This window comes from Prionailurus bengalensis, chromosome B3, assembly GCF_016509475.1.
Source record: "Prionailurus bengalensis isolate Pbe53 chromosome B3, Fcat_Pben_1.1_paternal_pri, whole genome shotgun sequence".
In the NCBI taxonomy this organism is placed as follows: Eukaryota; Metazoa; Chordata; class Mammalia; order Carnivora; family Felidae; genus Prionailurus; species Prionailurus bengalensis.
In genome coordinates, this window is record NC_057355.1 from 24,271,313 (window position 1) to 24,287,162 (window position 15,850).

Here is a 15,850-nt window from a genome sequence, read left to right on the forward strand (position 1 = left end):
ATTTTATATCTTTTTTTTAGTTCCTTAACCTATTTTTAACAGAAATATTCATTTTCACTGGTTTTGTTTCCTACCTTCACACTGTCACTTTTGTTCTCTCCTTTCCATTCCAAGAGTCACCTTTAGTATTTCTTGCAGGCTGGTTTAGTGCTCACAAACTACTTTAGCTTTTGTTTAAGAAACTCTTTATCTCTCCTTCTATTCTGAATGACAGCGTTGCTGGATAATATATTCCTGGATGCAGCTTTTTCCCATTTAAATACATCGTGTTAATCCCTTCTTGCTTGAAAATTTTCTGATGAAAATATCCTGCTAGTCTTATAAGTTTCCCCTTGTAAGTTAATGACATATTTAATCTTGTTGCTTTTGAGGTTTTTTGTTTATCACTATATTTTGCGAGTTTAATTACAATATGTCTTGGTGTGGGTCTGCTTTGGTTGATTTTTATGGAAGTTCTCTGTATCTCCTGGATCTGGATACCTGTTTCCTTCACTATATTCAAAAAGTTTTCTGCTATTAGTTCTTCAAATAAATTTTCTGCTCCCTTTTCTCTCTATTCTTCCTCTGGAACTCATACAATACAAATGTTATTACATTTGATGGAGTCACTGAGTTCCCTGAATCTATTCTTGTTTTGTGCAACTATTTTTTTTCTCTCTTTTGTTCGGCTTGGTTACTTTCCATTACTTTCTTATCCTCTGCTTCTTCCATATTGCTATCCATTTCATCAAGTGTGTTTCTCATTTTATTTACTTAACCTTTTATCTCTGCTATGTTATTCCTTATCTGTGTTAGGGTCATCACTGATGCATTCTACTCCTTCCTCAAGTCCAGTGAGTATCTTTGTTATCATTACTTTAAATTGTCTATCAGGAATGTTACTTATATCTGTTTTACCCAGATCTCTGGCTGTGGCCTTGTTCTGTTCTTTCATTTGTAAAACATTTTTCTATCTCCTCATTTTGTCTTCCTCTCTATGTCTGTTTCTCTGTGTTAAGAAAGTCAGCTATGTCTTTTGCTTTTGAAAATAGTGACTTTATGAAGAAGAGGTCTTGGGGTGCCATGAACTACAATATCTCCTCCTCACCACATGTTGGAACTTCAGGAGGTTACCTAAGTGTGTTGCTTACATCCTGCTGTTGTGTCTGGGTCGCTTTTACTTTCAGTGAGTGTAGTCATCTGAACTTCCTCTCCTTCTATTTTAAGCTGTGATTTCTCTCTGTGGTGTTAGTAGGACACAATCAGGCCAGGTCTGAGGGGGTGTGCCCACTGGGGAACTTGGGGGTGACTTGGTGGTATTAGCAAAATTTGTTGTTGTTGTGGGCCACTAATCCTATGCCAGATCCCTAGAATTGCTTTGGGAGCTCCACAGCTTCCAGGGTTCACAGCTGGGCATGAAGCAATGGCTGGTCTCAGTGAGGGGGCCAGGTGCCACATGCAGTGGCAGCTGTGCAGCTGGTGGCTGGGCACAACACATGACGGCTGCTGGGGCCCATGTCTTGGTGCAGCCTGGTGTATGTGTGTAGCAAGTGTGGCAGCTGTGTGGCTGAACAGAGTGCATACATGGCTTTTACAAACATTTTCACAGCAAGAACAGCTGGCTTGGAGTGGCCTTGTCCTCAGGAGAACTCAGGGAAATGGTGCACTGCCACTGAATCAGGCAGCAAATGTCTGTGTATCCCTGCCTCTGGCAGGTGGCTCTGTGTTTATGTTGCGGGAAAGGGAGGAAAATGGCATCCGCCAACTCCCTTGTTTTCATAAAAGTTCTTCAACATGCTCCAAAATCTGTATGAGTAGATCTGTCTTCTGTTTTTCCTCAGCATTGTGCAAACTGCCATTTTTTGGTTGCCTCTCCATGCAGGCTGCTGTCTCATTAAAGGCAGTGACCCAGCTATAACTCACCCTCCCTGTTCACCCAGTGCTGAGTCAGCAAACTTTTAAGGCTCTAGGCTCCAAGTATCACTGGTTTTATGAACTCATGGAATTTATAAAACGCTCTGGTTTTTAAAGCAAAGCATTATGAGAATTTGTCTTCCCTGTGTGAACTGCCTGGTACAAAGGTCCATTTCTCTTCCCCCTCAACATGCACAGCTCCCTCTTTCCTGTGGTCAGCCTCCTTCTACCTTTCTGATCTTCCTAAATTTTAAGCTTCAGCTTCCTGTCTATATTTAGTTGTGAAGTTTGTTCTTCCAGCCCTCAGATTTCTCTCTGGTTTGTTGACTTGGATGTGGATGATATCTAGTTGAAAATGTGGGATGTGATGGGCTCAGGGACCTCCTATTCTGACATCTTCCCAGGAGTTTTTCACTCTATGTCTTTTAACTCATTAGTTTAATTAATTCACATTGAAGGTAATTATTGACAGGTAAGCAATTAATATTGCCATTTTGTTAATTATTCTGTTTTATTTGTAGTTCTTTTGTTCTTGCTACCTTTCTTTGTGGTTTCATGATTTTTTGTCGATATATGGTTTATTTACTCTTCAGTTTTTGTATATTTACCATAAGCTTTCTTTGTGGTCACCATGGGATTCACACTAAACTACTTATAGTTATAATGGTCTGATTTAATCTGATAACAACCTCAATTGTACACTAAATATCTACACTTTTATTACTAGGGTTGAAGTAATATATGTGCCATTGTACAGTATTATAATATTCTATTTGTCTATATACTTACCTTCACTAGTGAGACTTGTATTTTCATATGCTTTTCTGTTTCTGTTGAGTGTTCAGTTTTTAACTTGAAGATTAAGTTGAATCCACCACTTGAAGTGGTGACAAATTCCCTCATTGTTTTGTTTAATTGGGAAAGTATCTCTTCTTTATTAAAAACAATGTTTTATAGGAGATACAGGCTACCAGTTAGGAAGTAAATAAGCCATGGGAATAAAAGTAGAGCAAGAGGAATATAGTCCATTAAATTATAATACTGTTGTATGAAGACAAATTGTAGCTACACTTATGGTAAGAATAGCATAATATATAGAGATGTGGTAGCATTCTGTTGTATACCTGAAACTAACTGTGTGCCAACTATACCCAAATGAAAAAGGGAAAAAAAGTTTATTCTTTTTAAATAAATCTTGCAAATGATACATGTTAAAATGTAAACAAATTTAAAATATTAAAAATTTAAAATTTTTTTCCAGGATTAATATTCTTGGTTAGCAATTTTTTTCTTTTAGTCTTTTAAATACACCATCCCTTTATCTCCTGGCATGCTTGGTTTCTACTGAGAAACTATAGTCTTATGGGAGTTCCCTTGTATATGCTAGGTTGCTTACATATTGCTGCTTTTGAAACTCTGTCTTTGAACTTGACAATTTAATTATGATGTGTTCTAGTATATGCTTATTTGGTCAAATCTGTTTGGTGACTTTTGGGCTTCATTAATTTCTTTTTTAATGTTTATTTATTTTTGAGAGGAGGGGAGACAGAGAGAGGGAGACACAGAATCCAAAGCAGCCTCCAGGCTCCAAGTTGTTAGCACAGATTTTGATATGGGGCTCAAACTCACGAATGGTGAGATCATGACCTGAGTTAAAGTCGGACACTTACCTGACCGAGCCACACAGGCACCCCCATTAATTTCATTTCCCTTCCCAAATTTGGGAATTTTCAGCCAATATTTCTTTAAATAGAATTTCTGCCCCTTTTTGTCTCTCTTCTTCTGGGACTCCCATAATGTAAATATTGTGTTACTTCATAGAATTCCATACTTCTGTAGGCTTTATTTACCCACTTTAATTCTTTTATATTTTTGTCCCTCTGACTGGGTAATCTCAAGTGACTAGTCTTCAAGTTCATTAATTCTTTCTTCTGTTAGATTGAATATGCTGTTGAAGTTGTCTATTAAAAATTTTTACTGTGTTATTGTATTATTTATTTCTAAGATTTCTGTTTGATTTTTTATGGTTTTAATTTTTTTGGTTAAATTTTTTTGGTTCATGTATCATTCTCCTGATTTCATTCAGCTGCCTATGTATGTTCTTTTCTAGTTCCCTGAGCCTCTTTTAGACAAGTTTTTGTGTTCTTTATCAAGCTGTTTGTAGATTTGTTTATTTAAAAATGGTTATTGTAGCTTTATTGGTTTCCCTTGATAGTGTTATATTTCCCTAGTCTCCTCTAGTCCTTGTATCCTTGTATTGGTATCTGCACACTTGAGAAAGTAGTCACATCTTATAGTATTTACAGCTTGGCTTAAGAATGAAAAATCCTTTACCAATAAGTCCAGCCTAAGATTCTGGGTAGACCAGCTCTTAGCATACATGGACCAGCAGGGAAAGCTACCAGTGCTGTTAGTTTCAGTGGGAACATTAGCTGTGCCCTGAAATTGCAGGTGCCCTTGGATGGACTTTGTCTTCAGGTAGGGACATTGAACGGACTGTTCATTAAGATGGTGATCTGGCTGAACTTCTTCATTAGTTGGGTCCCCTCGATGGGCTCTGCAATTTGACAGGACTACTGGTTGGGCTCTAAGTTTCACTGGGGTTTCCTGCACAGGCATTACTGCTGGTTGGGCTACTAGCTTACCTCTCCAGGTAGGCAGAGGATCTGGTTGGGCTCTATAGCTGGGATGCAGGTTGGACTCCCTGGTAGGGTAGGGCTGGTAGGAGGCATTCCTTGTTGTAGCAATGTTACTGGCAAGATATCCGATTTTCCAAACTGCTAGTGGGAGCACAGGCCTTCTGCTAAGATTTGCATCACTCATGAACCCATTTCCCTGTGGACCCATGTCCCTTTTCCCTGTTTCTAACAGTCCCCATGTGGTCTGCCAATTCTAATTCCTCCTGTTCCATGTAAGACAAGAGAGAAGTGGGCATCTCAGTATCCCAAAACACTGGAGAAGTTGGATGTATTCTCCACTTTCCCCCAGTGGAGAAATCATGGGCCAAGGAGATAGTTCCTGAGGAAGATCTGGTACTGTGCCAGCGTGGGAGAAGGTGACAAGAATAAAATGAAACCTTTATTCTGACCCTTTTTAATTTTTTTAATCAATTTTTGTACTCCCCAAGTCTGCTAAAACATTGCCTGTGAGGCCTGTGATTCTCAGAAAGGCATTTTTGTTTGTATATTTGCTAAATTGATTTTCCTGTGAGAATATTAGGGCCAGAGACCTCCTTTTCTGTCATCTTGCTGATGTCACTCCACATTAGCCTTAAGTCTTAAATATGTATACTGATAACAAATTTGTGTTTGTGATCGGTTATGCAACCATCCGACTTTGAAAGAATAGAGGCTTGTGAACACTGATAACAACTAAAATATGACATGCTGATTAACAAGAATCATGGAAATTTCTCTAAAAGATTTATATTATTTATTATAAAATTATACTGGAAGACAAGATAAAATATTTTTTAAAAGGGAATTTTTAGACCAAGCTGTGAAAAGAGTTACTAAGTTTTGGACTGATAAAGTGAAATGTCCATTACTCATATCCAGGAACTTCTAACCATGACTTTAGGAATATTTACCTCTTTAAGAATTAGAAAATTAGATATCAAGAGGAGCTAAGAAGAATACCATTGGAAAATGTGAATTATATTATAGGACTTTTCTTTTACCTCAATCATATATGTGGGTGGCTTTTTCAAACAAGCAGCAAACTCATTCATACAGAAGGAATATGGGGAAAATTTGGGAATTGTGTAACATTTGTATAGGATTAAATAATTTAGGAAATTACACAAATATGTGCTGTTTGTCAGGAAAAAAATCTTTATAAGAAACATATAAGTCTAAGGTCAATGTTACCTGAGATATGATGGCAATTGGACTTTATTTAGATTCAAACTTTAGAAGGTTTTACATATTTTTAGTAAAGTTGTATATGATGTCTATATGACCACACATATGTCTGTAAGCTAAAGCTGATGCTTACATTGTGAACAGTGCCTGACTAAATTATACCATCTCAACTTTTGGAATTCCTAAACATGTATAATTCAATGAAAGAAGACATTTTGTATCTGTGGTAATTCACAAGCTCTGTAATATCTTATAAGGACTCAAAATTTGGTAACTGTTAGTCGTGTGTAATCTGATAGGCAAGTGGAATGAATAAACCATTCCATAAGAAAGTATTTGACTAAATTAAATCAAGCCGCTGACTCACAGTGACCCAAATTCCACTGATTTTATTAAAAATAATATTAACTCTCTGTTGTAAGTATGTACTTCTTTCTTTGAATTTGGAAAACTTATAAATTTAGGGTTTAAGCCTAACCCTTTATCTGGTACAATGAAAAAATAGTCATAATCAGATATAATAAAGAGTTTGTGGGTTTCCCTGGGCTAATTATGCCATTATGTGACCAGGTGCTGAAAAATATCCCCCTGAGGAAGTGTATTATCACTATGGAACAGGAGGCTTGGTCTGCATTAAAGTGTAACAATGACAGACTGGTGATCATCACACTAGACAGAATCCTACCAGGTGATGTTGATAACGTACTACCATCAAGGTAAAGAAGAACCCAAGTGAATGCATGCTTCACATATGAGACCAACACCTACGATTGAGCAAGTTTTAATTATTAAGGATAATTAAGACATTTTAAGGATAAATTATTTAGATAGTTACTTATAATAACATGAAAGCTGAAGAGAAATCTCAGCTTTCTGAAATCAAGAACTTTAAGGATAAATTCTTTAGTTACTTACAATAACATGAAAGCTGAAGAGAAATATTTAATAGACAGGATAGATAAGTTGCTTTGTTAATGTCTTCTTATATTATCTTGACCATTATAATTTTGATATTTATTCTAGTTAATACTACTTGTGCATGAAACTTAGAGTATTCACCTTTTAGTTTTGAAATTGTGTCGCTTAAACTTCAAGGAATTTTAAATTAATTATCAGTTGTCTCGAATATGGGTTGAGCACTTCAAGAATCCTCTATTTTTGTCATAGTACATCAGATCCACGAATTTTATCATTTAAATTTAGAATAAACAGAAAATTTAAAGTGTCATAAAGTGATCAATATTACCAAAAAAAGCAATCTTAAAAAATAATCTTCAATGTTATTGAATATACTGATGGGAAAGAATTTACATAATCAAGTTTAATACAATTATATTCAAACTGACAATTCCTGAGCAATGACACAAAATCCAACTTCTTTCTGTCTTATATAGCCATAGGGGACCCATTTAACCATACTGAAATAGATGTGCAAATGAGGAAGAAACATTCCTACCCAAATATTAAGAGTTAGTTACTTTGGAAGTCCCCAAATATATCATTACATAAAAAATGAACCTACAGCGTTTAGGACTTAGCAATCCCCAGTTTCCATACTTTAGATTTATATGATTATTAAATTATGGGGCGCCTGGGTGGTTCAGTTGGTTGAGCATTGGCTCAGGTCATGATCTCAGTTTGTGAGTTCCAGCCCTGTGTCAGGCTCTGTGCTGACAGCTCAGACCTGGAGCCTGTTTCAGATTCTGTGTCTCCCTCTCTGCTCCTTCCCCACTCGTGATCTCCCTCTCTCTCTCTCTCTGTCTCAAATAAGTAAACATTAAAAAATTTATATGATTATTAAATGAATACCTTCAAATATTACTAGTGAAAATGTGGATTAATTCAATTCTATTTCTATGCCTTAGGTTTTACCATTATAAAAAGTTCTTATGTGAAGATTAAATTGGTGCCATTATGAAACTAAAAGAGATTTATTAAATACTATATTTATAAGTAAATATAAAATTGACCAAATTGCAAATCTTATTTGTATAGAAATGATGAAATGCTGAAGAACATATTTAGTGCTTTGGGACAATTGCAGAAACATGTAATTAAGATGCAAACAAGATGAAATAAAAACCTAATGCAGGATACAGCAATAGAGAAAATGGAGAATGGAGTTGGGAAAGAATTTGGAACTGGCCATCCAGAAATGAAATCCTGCTTCAAAAAAATAGCTAAGGAATTTTCATAAGCCTTCACTTGTATAACTGAACAACTAGTTATTCAATAACCGCAGTATATACTTAATAGTACTGAACTACAAGATTTTACCTACTTAGGAAAACCAGATGTTTGGCATGATACTACCTCTGGATTGATAAATAGTGTTGTAAAAAGAGTAATCATATTATAGAAAAAGGTGAAATTTGGTGACTAAAGATTGAAACTCTGAAAACCAAACTAATAAAATTAATTTTACAAAGAAACATAAATTTCTTCTATATGTATGTGAATCTGATATGCTAGATGCTGATATGCTTCAAATGAAGCAATGAAACATTGAAATCAACTTATTTGGCTGAAACAGTCTACGTGCTTATAAGTGGGTAATGATTTATTTAAATTACCAATAATTCCAGAGATGCCTTGGTGGCTGAGTCTGTTAAGCTTCCGACTTCAGCTCAGGTCATGATCTCCCAGTCCGTGTATTCAAGCCTCACATCAGGCTCTGTGCTGACAGCTCAGAGCCTGCAGCCTACTTCAGATTGTGTGTCTCCCTCTCTTTCTGTCCCTCCCCAACTCATATTCTGTCTCTCTCTCTCTAAAAAATAAACACCAAAAAACTAAATATATAAATATATATTTATATAAATATTATATAAATATATAAATATAATTCCTAATAGTTTCACACATTTGGGTTCCATGCTTGGCTTTTTTGGTGTCTTATAGCAAGACATACTTCTAAGAGTTAGATCTTTGTATTATAAGAGGTGAATGGCATACTTTGGTGACAGATTAATTCCACATAAGTCACTGGACTAGTAAAGATTCATCCTCAAGCAGGGTTTATTCATTAGTCAATCTGGATATTGGGGTGTTCTTATTGAATTACTGGTCTACTTAATGTGATCCTATGACAAAGTTTTTACTTATTACCTGAATTTGATGTGATTAATAGTGAAGAAAATTTTGACTCATTGGTATCCAGATCTATATTTGATACTTATCTGGGTGTCTATGTGACTAAAGCAATATATTTTTAAGCTTAAATGATATTCTAATAGTGGCATGCTGTTTTAAAGTCACTGACGAACTTTTAATAAAGGATCCTGTCGACAATGATAACGATGTGAAATTAAGTAATTTTCTATTTGTATTAAACCTAAAATTGATTCTACTAATGAGAAACATAGATGAATTTCAGCTCTTAAATATTATGTTAATGTCATATTTTCAGTATAGTAAGTTGTATGCTATGAATTATGGAAACTTCTTGGAAATGAGTACTATTCCCAGTGACCTAATACTTTTTTGTAAATACTGTTTCATGTGGCTTCAAGTGTGTCATTTTAGAAGAGTTCATGTGCAATGGACCATGCCAAATGATATTGTTATAACATTCTTTGAATTTATATATGTATATATATTAAATTACATATATATGTATATATATGTAATAAGTGGAATTCTGTGTTTTTCTGACACTATCTGAGTGGCTTTCCAAAAAAACCTGTATTGTGTAATTCATATGTAAGGTGATCAGTAGTCTACAACCTCTGTAATAGGTCATTATTTTGAGTACTGACCAAATTGTATCATTAAGGAAAAGCTTTCAAGAATCATACTCCAAGAGAGACTTAGGTTTATGTGTTGATACCTGTCCTGTTCATGTACACCTAAAATCATCATTGCAGAGAAAGAGCACAGTTTGTCCTTAAACTTTGGGGGAATTAATATAAGTCAGGTGCCTAGCACTGAATATATCAAAACTCCTGTCTGAATCAGTACCACAATTGTCTGGTAAACATCTTCAGGTATGAGTGTATGTATGCATTTGGAATGTCATAGCTAGGGTCAAAAGTGAGAACTTATTGTCTTCAAGAGTGATGATGACTGAAAGTCATGATCAAGAAGGATTATGATAAAGACAAACTCATCATAGGTGAAGGTGAAATTCTGGGGTAGGATTGTCGGAACATGTTGGAACTCATTACTTTTCTCTAGGCATTTTATTTGGGGCTTGAGACAAGGAATTCTTGAAAGAAACTCATGTTATCCAATCCTGTCTATGCGCTCAAAAGTGAAAAATAAATGTTCCTTCTATAAACTTTGTTTCAGGGATTTATAATTCTTAAGAGCTGGGAACATTCAAGATTCAGTCCTTCCCTGTTTTTCTCTTAATGTGTCTTTGAGTAAGACATCTTACCAAGGGTTGAAACACTGCATTGATAGTATATTTCTGGTTTTCTTTGGTCACAGATATATGTCAAAAAGCAATTGACTGGAGAAGATGCTCTTCTAGGGCATACAAGTTTACACATTAGGTAACTTGGATAGAGATATGGATTTTTTCTGAATAAGTGACTGATAAATGCAATGTGATTTTATTACAAAATCTTTTGTTTGAACTTGAAATTTATATTGAAATTGAGAAAAAAATAGATCCACTGGTTCTCAGTACAATGTTTAATATTCTCATTTTACATACAAGACAAAATCAATCTCTGTAATTTTATGGGATTTTAACTGCTTTGGGTTACTTTGGAGTCATTGAAAATTTTTCTATATTTAAACTACTATTAAGTAGTTCTACTGGTTATAGGACTAAAATATGAAACTTAAAATTGTGTGTATTCATGAAGAAACACATATAAGAATTCCAGATCCTGATATGATTCCATTATTACATACAATAAGGATATGCAACAAATGATACTCAGAGTTCTAATTTACACTCTGAATTGGCTAGTGTCACCAAACCAGCATTATGAATTATTATTCTCAATTTAGTGACTATATTACTTGAAACACTCTCAGGAAGAAAACTACTTTTTTACTGAAAATTTATTGAAAGGATATGAGACTTTTTTGTGCTCTGGTTCTCACTCCATTTTGCAATTTTCTTTGGCCTAAATATACAAGTAAACATATGTACACTAATTATTGTATTTTCCTTGTTCTGCTTTTGTCAAAATTGTGACATTTAAGAGAACTAACAACATAATACAATGGCTTATTGGTCATAATCTGAAAACTCATATAGTTCCAAAGAATTCATGAAATGGTCACAATTTCAATCATCCTGACCTCTTATTAGGTTTTCATGTGGCTGAAAGAGTATGATTTTATGTGAATTTATATGCAATGAACCATGGCAAATACTCTGACATGAACTCTTGACTGTATAGAATATTATTGGCCAATGGATATCTCCCATGTTCACAACCACCACATGAAAGTTTATCCCAAATTAAGAAACCTGTATATATTGTCTTTTTTATGCTTGGTAAATGAAAGATGCATGAAATCTGTAAGAGGTCATTTTTGCAGATATGGTCATAAGACTTTCTTAACATAGAGCATGGATAAATCACAAGCCCAGGACAGATGTAACAATATGTTTTGCAATCTATCTTACAACTAACTACACAGATAATGACTTTGAAAAAAGAGCACTGTTTGCTGCCACAGAATGAAGCTATGTGAGTCAGGTGTCCATGATGGTATATGACAAAAGTCATATCTATTTTGGCATCACAAATTACAAAATCTATATCTGATAAACATATACAGGTCAAAGCATATACATGGGTAGGTAATGCCATAGCTAGATCAAAGTTGAGAATTCATATAGTCTTGAAGAGAAATTATGACCTAAAAATCATGCTCAATAAAATTACAATGAAGCCCAATGTAGTCAATAATGCCAAAGCAAAACGTTGAAGTTCCATATTTCCCTTGTAGAGTAATGCGATTTGGTTCTTCAGGCAACCAGTCCCTTCAGGGAATCTCTTATATAGGTTTCATGTCAACAACACATCCTCAAGTTTAAGCTATATTTGGTGAACTATATTTCATCACAAAAAACTGTTCTTCAGAGCATCCCTTAGTTATATTTTTATCATTGTGTTATTCAGTTAGAAATTTTGGAAAGAATTGTGCTGTTTCATTAAAATCTGAAGTGATTGAATATGTTTGGTCATAGATATAGGTGACACATAAAATTGGATGATACAAAAAGCCTGACTTAAGGAGATAAATAAGTGACTCTTTTCAAAAATGTAAATACTGTAGAGGGTTGATTTATGCCTGGAAATCAGCCCATTGGAATAGTACCCCTGCAAACCTTTTAGTTATACCTAAAATGGATGAAATATTTCCTCCACTACCCCTCCACCACAGAAACATTACCATCTGTGCACAGATTGAAAACTAACCGTAATACATTGATACACTGAAGAGATAATAACTTCTGGGATCTTCACTGCATACTCAAAAGAAAGTCCTAAAAGGAAGGATCATGGCCATGACATCCAAAGAGTGAAATGCAAGAATTAATCTGCCAATTGGTATTGGCTAAAAAAAAAACCTGTTAAGTATTCAGATAACTACATCGTGACCCCTGAGTATTATTAGGGCTTTAAAATTTCAATGTAAGGAATTGTGGGTTATTGGTGATGACAGTTTTTCCTAATTGGCCCTTTAATCTGTTTGATTTTTGCCAAATGAAACACAAGCTTCCCATTTGACATTCTTCTCAAGACACAAATCCTTTAGAAGCTGGCACCATAAAGGAAAAAGATTTAAAAAAATTAGGAAGAAAAATTAATCATATATATATGATATTGAGATCTTTGAAGCTTTGTTCAAAGAAGAGAAATAAAGATATATATTACAAAGAAAACCTTTTGCATTATTGATTGGAAGATCTTGATAACAACATGAAAGAGGAGTCTGAACAAAAAGAATATGTTATTCAGATCATGGCCTAAAAAGCCTTATGCAAGGGTTTGTCTCAGTGATGGGTATTGAGGACATTTTCAAGCCACTGGCTATCTGTCTCAATAAAAACTAATTCTACATGATTTTACAGGGTCATTTTATGGGTGTTCATGGCCAATAGTCACGCCCAATTATCCACATATAAGTACTGCTGTCTAGACAAAAAAAGAGCCATAAACTTGATTTTATCAGACATCTCCTGAACTCTTTTCCAATCTAGAAACTTATTTACAAGGACTTCTCTTCGATGTTGAATCAATGGTGCTTAGCGTTTTCATAAGCTAAATTTAAATGTATTTCTTAGAAATTAATTAATTAATTAACAACTTTATTTTGTATTGATTCATTCATTATTTTATCCATTAATACTAGGTGAATCATGGAATTTCAGACTTAAGATAACAGTCCCCTCAAGGCAATCCCTTGTGGTGTACAATGTCTATAAGATTCCATGTACCTCACACTTGCTCATATTTTAAGCTTTGTTTCATGATCCATGATCCATGATACAAAAGAGCCTTTATTTGGGATAATTCTATAGCTTTTTCCCTCCTTGCGTCTTCAGGTGAACGTTTTGTCAATGGTTAACTTAATGATATGAGGTGAGATGATGCCTTTGATGATAGATACAGGCCACAAAGAACATGGACAAAAGGAGAGGCTCACCTAAAGGCAATAAATGTTTGACTCATTTTGGAAAACTAAATAGTAGAGAGTTGATTTTCTTCCTGAGTGAAACCCTACAGGATAGAATCTCTAGAAAGCATAACTTTGTCATTTTCAAAGAAATAGGTAACGTGGCAGTGGAGGATATCATTCTTTCATGGCCACTGGGAAACATGGCACAAGTAAGTAGGTGTTCAGGTTGAAGAAAATATCTCAAATACACTTCAAAGATGATAACAGTTGGAGTATGCATTTGAATCTCAGAACACTTCCCCTAGAAAAGGTTCCAACCATGGTGTTCAGAGGGCAAGATGCAAAACTTTACCACACCCATGGATCTTAGTTGCAGGATACTGAAGAGGTTCAGATAGCTAACTTGTGACTCCATAGATTGATAAAACTTCCAATGACAATTTAACAAATTGTGGGTTATTGTTATTGCTAGCTGTTCATGATGAGAACTCTGACCAGCTAAGTTTCACCCAAGAGGGCACTAGTTTTCATACCATTTGAGGAATTTATTTGGGGAAAAGTTATGTCTTAAAGAATGGACAATCAAGAATACAAAAACTCTGTCAAAAATACTTTCATAGATATAAATTAGAAAAATTCTTCAGAATCATTAAATCAACTCCTTCATGAGATCATGTTTCTTTTACAAAATAACTGGAACCGTACACCTGGATTATGAAGTGTAAGCATCACACTTTAAACGGTGTTAGCAGGATATGGAAGACAATATAAACAAAACATACATGGCTTTTGAAACATGAACTGGAAGTTCTAGTGCAGGGATCTCCCTAGATGATAGGGAGCAAGTATCTTTTAAAGACTTCAGATGTAGGTTTTTCAGAAAACCAATTCCATATCAATTAATATCATCATTTCAAGAGTGTTCCTGAACAATATTAAATTACTGCTCCAAGAAAATCAAATATAACCAAGAAAAATTAATGAGCCATAAAAGTAAAATTATGAAAAACAGAGAGTTTACAAATAAAGAATTCAAAGTCTGAGCCTTTGAATGAGTGTAAATCTATATATATAAATGAAGACTATTTTCATATTTAACATTTATTTATGAATGAAGATACATATGGATTTGCTAAAGCGTTATAATTATACATGAATTTATTGATTTAGTCTAAATACATCATTTATTATGTAATTAATGAAAGTGTAAGAAATATAAAACAAAAATGGCACATATGGGAAGGTGGCTTTGACAACTGTTCTACTTCTCTCTACACAGAACACATCCTCAGATGAAGATTCCCCGCCCCCACATGCACATATGTCAGCTTGGCTCCAGGAATAGGCACAAACTCATGTGGCACCTGGGTTTCCTGCTTTCCAGAAACCATCTCTGGTAAGCATGTTCAGGTGAGAGCACATGGACATGTGGGGAGTGCCTTAGTCAGGTCGATGATAAGAACTTATATTGTCTTTAAGACAGATGATGATCTAAAAATCATATGCAATAAAATCACACTGAGGCTCAGTAGAGAGCACAATCATGGGTAAGAATCCCAGGATGCCATGTAGCACTCAGAGAGTGATAGAATTTGAGGCTTGAGATTACCAATGCCCAGAGGTATCCCCCTGTGTCCATCCACTGTCAGTGGGATTCCACATTCCCAAGATATCCTCATGCTGTAGGCTTTGTATGCAAACACATAGTTCCTCCCAAGATACCTCATTTGGAGCTATTCCTTAGCACCATTGGTCTTCTTGTGTCTTTCAGCGGGATTTCATGACCAGGATCTCATCGTTGACTCCACCATGTGAGGTGAGTGAATGCATCTGACCAGAGACAGAGGCTGCAGAGGATATAGGGTGCATGGGGAGGCTCTCTTCAAGGCAATGCTTGACTTTTAGTCAGGATGGAGACATTCATAGCCATCACATTCTTTGTGACCATCAGCCCTACACAGTAGGAGGTCAAGAAAGTGAAACATTATCATTGCACCTGAAAGGGATCTTAATGTCCAGGGAGGACAATTCTCCTCCATTGGAACACAGGCCACATTAATTTGTATCAGTTTGTACTCAGCGTGAGGCCAATATTGCTAATGCACTTCAGGGACACTAAGTACTAGGTGGGCATTGAAGCCTCATGCAGCATCCAGCAGGGCAAGGGACCAGCCCAGGGCATCCAGAGACAGTGGTGCAGGAATATAACTGGGGGGGGGGGGTCTTCTTAGCTGGACATTAGACAGAATTCTAATAGCAGAAAGATGGCACCTGAGAAGTGCTTAATTCTTCCCCAGGTCTAGAGACATAGCTGTATAGACTAGGTCCTGTGTGGTGTTCCCCATCTGCTCACTGGTGGTGGCTTCTAGGCATAATGGGTCCACTGGTCTCTTACCAATTGATGTAGAGCATTTCCTGAAGATGCCATCTATGTGGGTAGCCAGGACCCTGGGAAGAGCAAAACCACTCTAGCATGTATGTTACTACAAGTGAGGTTGAGAATT

At 35.5% G+C, this 15,850-nt stretch overlaps 2 non-coding genes across 2 annotated transcripts; both read left to right on the forward strand.

Moving 5' to 3' along the window:
* The first annotated feature begins 11,534 nt into the window (after window positions 1-11,534).
* Window positions 11,535-11,615, forward strand: LOC122469778. Its single transcript, XR_006293664.1, has one exon. It is a non-coding gene; the product is annotated as a small nucleolar RNA SNORD115 (small nucleolar RNA).
* A 3,177-nt stretch (window positions 11,616-14,792) lies between these two features.
* On the forward strand, window positions 14,793-14,873 carry LOC122469776. Its single transcript, XR_006293661.1, has one exon. It is a non-coding gene; the product is annotated as a small nucleolar RNA SNORD115 (small nucleolar RNA).
* Window positions 14,874-15,850: the final 977 nt, after the last annotated feature.